This window comes from Apaloderma vittatum, unplaced genomic scaffold, assembly GCF_000703405.1.
Source record: "Apaloderma vittatum isolate BGI_N311 unplaced genomic scaffold, ASM70340v1 scaffold29786, whole genome shotgun sequence".
Classification (NCBI taxonomy): Eukaryota; Metazoa; Chordata; class Aves; order Trogoniformes; family Trogonidae; genus Apaloderma; species Apaloderma vittatum.
This window is the reverse complement of record NW_009722874.1, coordinates 1-8,311: the sequence shown is the minus strand read 5'-3', so window position 1 is coordinate 8,311 and position 8,311 is coordinate 1.

The window sequence follows — 8,311 nt, the reverse complement described above, 5'->3', positions numbered from 1 at the left end:
AGTAATAATACTGAAAAAATCAAGGTGGTGGAGCTGCAGGCCCTCTCTGTAACGATCTGAAGCCCTTATTAACTTAATGCTTTCATTTGCTAGCTCGTTCCTGGAGGAAGACCTCCTGGTCAAACTGCTGTTACTCCTTTAAAAGACCTGAAAAGTTAGTAATTGCTTCAGCTGCACAGCTCGTGGTGAGGAGGAGCCTACAGCTGAGAGCGGCACTCGTCATCTTGGGTTTGTTTTTAAATTTTCAGGGGGAAGTTCAGCAAAACCTGTTGTTACACCTCCAGCCCAAGCGTATAAATTTATAAAGGTAATTATAAAAGTTCTGTTTTTCTGCGTTTTTGGAAACGGGAGCCTTGTAAGGGGCCTGGCTGTATCACAGCCCGCTGCTGTGTTGATGAGGAGTTGGGCAGAGCTGGTGGATCCTGGGTGTCGGGAGCAGCACATCCCTCTCCTAGCACTGCTGTCATGGGGAAGACTTAGTTAAAAAGGAAAAAAAAATGAAAGGAAGAAGCATTTTCCTGCCTTTGAAAGACCCAGGCAATGCTGTTGCACAGGGAGGGGCAAAGGGAGGGCTCTGGGCTGGTGTGAGCAGCCTGGAGAAAGCAAAGAGAGGGTGGGACAGGACGGACCTGGAGTCCACCAGTGCTGGAGAAAATGTTCCCTTTGAGCTTCATGCGCTGGGATCGGGTCTGCGGAGAGATGTTGGTGAGGACAGTGACAGTTATGTTAATCTCCAGATTAATTCAAATCTTGTAGATACCACTGTGTGAGTCACTAGGAAAACGTGGAAAGCAGCAGCTCAAGAGAGATCAGCGCCTAAAGGTGGGTGTTGAGCACAGCTGTCCTGTTACTGGCACTGATTTACTTCTTTTTTTTCCAAAAAAACCAAACAAAAAGTTAATTCCTTTAAGTGCTCCAACTAGACCTCTGTGTAAAAGAGGTCTGACTCCAAAGTGCAGCTATTCAGAGTTCATTCTTCCTAGGGTCAAATCCAGCCTGTGGGGTAGGAGGTGGGTTAATTCGAAATCATCAGTGCCTGCGGCAAGTCTTGACCACAGCCTTTGCCGCTGGCTTTGAAGTTTGCTGTTAAACCGCTTGTTTCTCGCGCTCCCCAAAGTCTGCGGGCTTTTAGCTTTTTTGTCTGCTCTTCGTTGCCTTCCTTTGATCGCTATTTGTTCAGCTCCCGAAAGCAGGAAATAATGAACTCGTTTTATTAAAACACTTGCTCCGTATTTGGGAGGGATAAATGAAAGACTTCCCTGCATGAGTTTTCTAGCTCGGCTGTTACAAGACGTGATATTCTATGCAGGAGAGGGTGCACTGGGGAGAAAATTGTGGGGGGAAACTCATGCTCTGTGCCTTCACGGAGCTATGTGTGACCTACAAGCGCACGGTAAGGTGTAGGTCACCAAAGCTGACCCAAGTCTGGAAGATGTGCATCGGTGGGGAAGGAGAAATAAGACTGGGAGGGGTGAAATCTGATGCTCCTGGTGTCGTCTCATCTCCCGTTCCTGAAAGGGAGTGTCAAGGAGGAAGAGATCAGGGCTCAGGTGAGACTTGCTCCCATGTCCCCGTTGGCTGGTTCCAAGCGCTGGCCCAAAGCGAAGGCGGTTCCCTGGCAGCTCCCCTGGGAGGTTGGAGCTGCAGAAGCCAAAGATAACTTCTTACCTTTAGTTTAGTTCATTTTATTTTATTTCTTTTATGCCTTTGCGTGCCGGAGGTCTGCAGTGAGATCTGAAAGCACTTTGAGTATCTAAGGCTTGGGCACCTCAAATGGCTTTTCTTAGCAGAACTTGAATTAATCCCGGGCGCTCGAGCGGTGTGAGGCACCACCGGCCACTTGAAGTCACGTTGAAGTTAATGAAAAGGTTCCCGCGGACTTCAAGTGGGTGACAGATCAAACGGCGCAGCCCGGCAGAGCCGACGTCTCGGCCACGTGCTTCCTGCTCTTGGTTTTCAGACGTCTCCGATGTTGCACAGTTCCAATTTCTTGGAGGAATCGAATCAAAATTGGGTCTGCAAAGCCACAATGTAAGTCATGGTGTGGAGGGGAAATCAAAGGTGTGGTCGTCATCTGGGTGGTCAGAGCCAGGGGGAAACCACAATATTTTGAAGGTATCTTCACTGAGGAGTTCCAGGAGTAAGAAAATGTTGCTGGATAATTAAACTCAATTGGATTTATGTGGGTCTGCTTAGGGAGGGGACTAAGCACCAGCACTATATCCTTCCTAGGAGCAGTACTGAAGTTAGAAACTAGTTGGAATTAAACCACTTTTTAGAGGCAAACGGGCTCTTTGGGTTTGGTGTAGGGTTTTTTTGGGGGAGGCGCATTTTTTCCGACAGAACTATTTGCAGGGGAAGTGGTACCCCCGTGTTCCAGATCCTCGCAGCCTGTTCCCAACGAAACGAGTGTTTGTAGCCCCTGGGCATCTCCGCGGAAGCGCGTACAGCCACGGGGTTTGTGCGCTTGGCTGTAACTGGAGTTTTTAGAGTCGTCACCCTGTTTCTCCAGACAAGAAGTGGGACTTCAGTACCCAGTTCCAGGCTGCGTTTGGGGAAGGGCCACAGGGAGAAGAAAAACCCTGCGTGCCGCTCTCGGTAAATCACCCTGGGGTGAGACCCTCGCAAGAGGCTGTTCGGAGCAGAGCTCCTTTTGAAATCCGAGGCTCGTTGCCGCTAGGCAGGAAAGCGCTTCACGCCCTGCAGCTGTGACTGTGATCAAGAGGGTTTTGCTTGGTTTAAAACTGTCATGTCAAGAAAAGAAAAGCTTTCCAAGCACAGACACACCTTGGCGCCGATGCCCCAGGTAGAAGCAGGATGCTGGACTCCTCATTTTTCGTGTTTCTCTTCCCAACCCCCTCCAGTTCTGCCTGAGCATTCATTCTGTAAAGGGCTCCTTTTGATTAAGATCCAGGGAAAAACCAAGGCTGCTGCTTTTCTGCGTTTACGCGTGCATCTTTCACGTTGGCTTTAAAGAGTACAGTTGTGAGCGTATTTGATGGCTTCTCCCAAAGAGATCTGGCAGGTTAGAAAGCAGATCCGATGCGCGCGCGTTATTAACGGCTGCAGAAGCAAGCACGGGAGAAATGACGGTGAAGAGGGAATTCCTTTCCCAGCTACCAGAGAGCAGAGGTGAAAGCTGGGCTCTAGGAATCCACTGAAAAACCCCTCAGACTCTTCTCAAACAGGATTTGAGCTCTGCTGTTGCTCCTACCCCTCCCAAGGATAAAACTCTTGGGGCAACATTTCATCCAAATGCAGTAAGAGCCATTTCTGTAACATGGCCAATGTTTTTTTTAATTATTATTTATTTTTTGGTCGGTGCTCTGAGGCGAAGCTGCGATGCAGCGAGGTTGTCGCGTGCCACAGGAGCTGGCACTGCTGCCCCCAGTGACTTAGCCTCGCTGTTGGGGTTTCGTTGCCGCTCCTTGCGTAAGATCCGTCCCACCGGCCCGTCGCTGCCTCGTTTTTCCATCTGAGGAACAGCAACGAGACAAACCGAGGTGGTTTTTCTTTTCCCTCTGAATTTTTGACCGAGGCCCGCTGCGTTTTGGCAAGTCACATCTCCTTCAGAAACGTTTAAGAACCGCAGCTCTTCACCTCAGACAACTTGGCAGCAGCTTTGAGAAGAACCGTGGCGCTCTAAAGCAGAAAACTAGATTAAAAAATCACTTTTGCGGATAAAAACAAAGCCGCGTCGACTCGTCTCCTCCAGTCGGTTGGCGCCGAGGCGGGACAGCTTTCTGCACGGCTGCCTCCGCCAGACGTAGCAGCCCGGGCTGCTGCGCTTTCTCGGTCCGACGGAACGATCTCGCTTGCGAACAAGCTGGCACGGATCTCCGCGTAACGCTCTGCCGTCACATGGGGAAAACGTCCCGCAGGAGTCGGGTTTGGAAAGGTCACGCTGTATTTCATGGTGTTGCTTCTTAAACAAAATAGCCTGGAAGAGAAGTGAAGGTTGTGGGGATTTTGTGGGTTTGTGTCTCTGGTTATTTTCTTAAAGTGCATTTCGCTAGCTAATGGAGCACAAGCTATCCGACCAGCTAGGAAACAAACGCTAGAATTAATTGCTTAATTCTCTTTGTGTTGGGATAAAGTGTATGGTTTTAAAACTGAACATGGTTTAAAAGCCAACCACAGGAAACGTCACCTGGGACTGAATTAAAAAGCAAGTTAAAGCGTGAGGTGTGCTGGGGTGACAGCTGAAGGGGAGCTGTCCCACCGCTGATTGCGTGAGTTTTAAGGTTTGGGCAAGTCTCACCCCGTAAGCATGTTTAAACAATTTCCAGCTCTCTCAACCCAGGTTTTTTTCAACCCAACTTTGCCGTAGTTCTTAAACTAGGGAAAAAGAATTCGGAGAGATGCTTCTCATCCAGCAGCCGACGAGCGAGTGCCAGAAGTTTAACTGTGCCGAGGAACGAGAGCGCAAGCTGTGGGATTATCACCTGCTCCCACCCGTTTCCTACCGACGCCGATCTGCCCTGCGTACGGGCGAACGCTGCGTTCAAACCAAATTCTGAGCACGCAGATCTAAGAATTGGCGTCCTTTGTTATCAGGTGAGGGGAGTGAGACCTCGGCAGGGTCAGCGCCTCCCTCTGTGTTTGGGGTCCCTCCCCTGGGCCCAGGAGTACCCCAGCACACACCCAGGGCGACGCAGAGCCAACGGGATGAGTAGCAAGCAGAAAGGCTTGCAACGCCTGCCAGCTCCAGAGTGGTGCAGGTGCTTGGCAAGAAGATCAAGACTTTGATCCTGTTCGCGGCAGCGTGCGTCAGTTCTCACATCCAGCGCTTCCCGCGGGAGCGCTCGCGCGTGTTTTACCCCAGTGAAGGGCACCGAACCATCTGATCCCGTTTTTTGTAACACAGCAGCCCCAACGTTTCATAAGAACTGGGTAGGGAGCGTGAGTTGACTTCTAACCGCGGCGGAAAGCGCGCTCAGCTACCTCCAGCAGCTTTTGGGAGTAACACCTCGCTCTTGCCAATCGAACTTCCCTGCCGCTGGAACCCAGAACTTCAGTCCCCGGTTTGTAAACCCCACCTCCGGCTGGTGCAAAGCACGGAACCGATCGCCTCATCGCGCTCCCAACCTCTAAGTAACCAGCATTAGCAAAAGATCCAAATGTGCATGTAACTCGATCCAGAAACTGTAGGAAGGCCTCCTTTATTTCAACATTTTAATGAAATAGAATAATTCTTCCCCAGGAGCAAACATTTATTTTTGCTGGCAGAAGCATCTAAAAGTTTACAAAACAATTCTGACTGAAAAAGAAGCATCTGAACTTTGAACTAAATCTCCTAATCTTGGTTAAGGGAATTTTGCCTTCCTTGAGAGAGGTCAGCGGCTCGAGGCAGTGGTTTCTCCAGCAGGTGAACATCTCCCCGGGGTTGCAAGGTGGCTTTCATCCTTTTTACTGCCCCAAGGCCGGGTTTCAATTCAGAATTAAGAGATACGTTCCGCATGTGGCTCGCAGCGTGGCGCTTTTCTCCTCTCACTTCTCCAGGGGTGCGTAATTCAAAAGCTTCTCAATGAGATCCACGTGCGCGAGGAGCATTCTGCGGCAGCAGTATCTCTTCAAGCCAAGGGCATCCAGGGCATCTCTGTTAATGAGCAAGAACGACAATAAAAATTTTAAAAAAATAATTAAATAAATGAAGTGAGTCAGAACCACTTGTAAGTGTTCCTAAGCAACGTGCCGATTACTGGGAGCTTAGTCATAGTGGAAAACTTGTTTGCGGCTCAAACTAGGAAACAGAAATTTATCATGCGCTGTTAAAGATCTTTTCCACGTGTTGCTGTCGATGGGTGTTTGCTGAAGATCATGCGTAGCTGACGCAGCTACTGACCTTCCAGAGGTGAGCCTGCAGAACTTCCAGAGGAACGGAACCGTAACACACGAACCCTTAGGAATTTTCTCCTTCTGAACCACTCGTGAGGGTGTATTTGGTTAAGTGAGATGCAAGCATTTTGGCTTTGGAACTAAAATTCGAGTCTTCACAGCTGGGAAGAGACTTGAAACGCTGTACATTTCTAATCTCGACGGTTCAGTTACAATAGCTCAGCCCCCCTTTTACAAACACCCGTCTCCTGACGGACTAGCATCTCCTGTGCCACTGGGAGCCCCTCTCAGCACCGTCACAGCACAACGCTTCTGTAAACCCGGGGTGGTACTGGCCTGCTTCACACGAGAAATTTGTGCTCTAAGCCACGTTAAAAGGGTGAGAGATTTGTAGAAACTAAGGTCAGGCAAAATGCAAACTGAGCCCCGTGCGGACGGGATGCTAATCCCGAGGCAGGCCAGTTCCTGCCCTGGAGGGCAGTTGGTTATACAGCTTGCTCCCCACAAGTATGAAATAGGGATGTGCAGGATGCTCAGTGAAAAATGCGTGTTTTACAGCCTTTCCGCTGAAGTCCTGCTCAAGACCAACGGTTGGGTGGAGAACGTGAGACATCCACACCTAAACCACTCTGCTGCGGCTATCGGAGAGCGATGCTATCCAAGCTCCTTAGCACCAAACTATTAACCATAAAGCCAGTCCTACAGTTCTTCACAGTCTGACGCCTGTGAAATACGACCGATCTCGGGTCTCTAGATCTGTACGACATAGCACGACAATCCAGCGTTTTGCTTAAAACAAACGTAATATCCTGAAATCTATGACTCTCCCGTGGGAAGAAGCTGACCAAGCCACTTTTCTGAAGCGCAGATGACTAAAGGAAGCCTCTGCGGAAGCGGTGGTTTGGCCTCAAGCAGCGCAGCCCGACCACGTGGAGTCACATGCCGGCAGCTTCTCTGGTGATGTCAATTAGTCCTCGTGCCCATCACCGGTACGTGAAGGGCTTAAACAGCAGGGCTATTCAATTTAGGACTTGCAGTTGCAGAAGTTATTTAAGAGAAGTAAACGAGCAGTATTTATTTTTTTTAAAAAAGAATGTTTATCAGTAGTATCACATGATACTTTTAAAAACATTAATGGTGATTCTGACACCGTGCTGTAAGATTTGAACTGTTGGGATATCTGTAAACTCTGCTTCTGATGACACGACACAGTAATGACGAGAGTTTGAACGGGCGTCCCAGCACCACACCAGTGACCACAGAGAGCGTGTTCAGGCGAGCACTGATCGATAACGACTGACATCTTCCTGTCCCACGCAAAAGTGGCGGAATAATGAAGACAGGAGAAATGTCAAAACACAGTACTTTGAAAATATGTCAGAAGTGCTACCAGAACAGCTGAGATTAACTTCAGGGAGAAATGATTAGCAAACTGTACTGGTTAAATGCTTTTAACTCCATAAATGAAAAAAAATAATTATTGTTAGGAACTTTCCAAATGCCTTTCGTTTAGCAGCTGCAATATTGTACTCGGCTATGTCTGACAGGTTCTGGGATGTAAATGTACTCTGACAAGGCCACTCGTGGAAGAAATGAGATTTAGGAAAAGTGTTGAATGATTTTCACCAGACAGTTTTTAACGAGACTGGTAAATGGTGGAGGGACAGGTGATCTCTCCCCTGCAGACTCCACACCAAGCAGTGAGAAGCGATCCCCGTTCGGTCCCCATGTGTTGCCTGATCTAGTTGAGAGGCGTCCCTGCCCATGACAGGGAGGTTGGATTAAATGATCTCTGAGGTCCCTTCCAGCCTAGGCCAGTCTAGGATTCTGTGAATTTCTGACAAGTTTAGATGTGGCTCAAAACCCAAAGCTTTCCTTCCCTATTTGTTCTATGCTCCACTGTTTAACCTTTGACAAAATAGTACCCTAAACCGTAAGAATTATTTCCAGATTTACTTTGGAGAAAAGGCAGTGAAATCCATGTTGTTAATATAAATTATTCTGTCAGTTCACAGATCTAAGTCCATTAAAAAATCCATTAGTAACTCTAACCATCTGAACGCAGAGCAAGTACTCTTTTCTTTCTACTTAACAGTTCCAACACCACTTTGTGAAGTCTCTCAAACTTCTAGCGTTTCCTTTTTTTGCCTTCACTTCTCTGGATTGCAAATATCCACGTTGTTTTTCCTGCTTGAACTTGATGACAATGTAAATGCTTTTCCAGAGTCAGCTTTCTCAAACCCTTCTGAAATTGTCCCACCACAGCCAAACCTTCCTTGAACTCTTAAAGGACGATCCTGGCTACGCAAAGCATCGAATAGAATAGGACTATCAGGTATTTAGAGCAGTTAAATTTCCCCTTCTCCCTTCAGCAAATCAATGCTTTCAGATACGGTTAGTGGATACAAAATGCTTTGAAGAAAAACTTGACCTGTTTAACTCGATGTTAAAAGTGTAAAAAGTAACTCTTTCC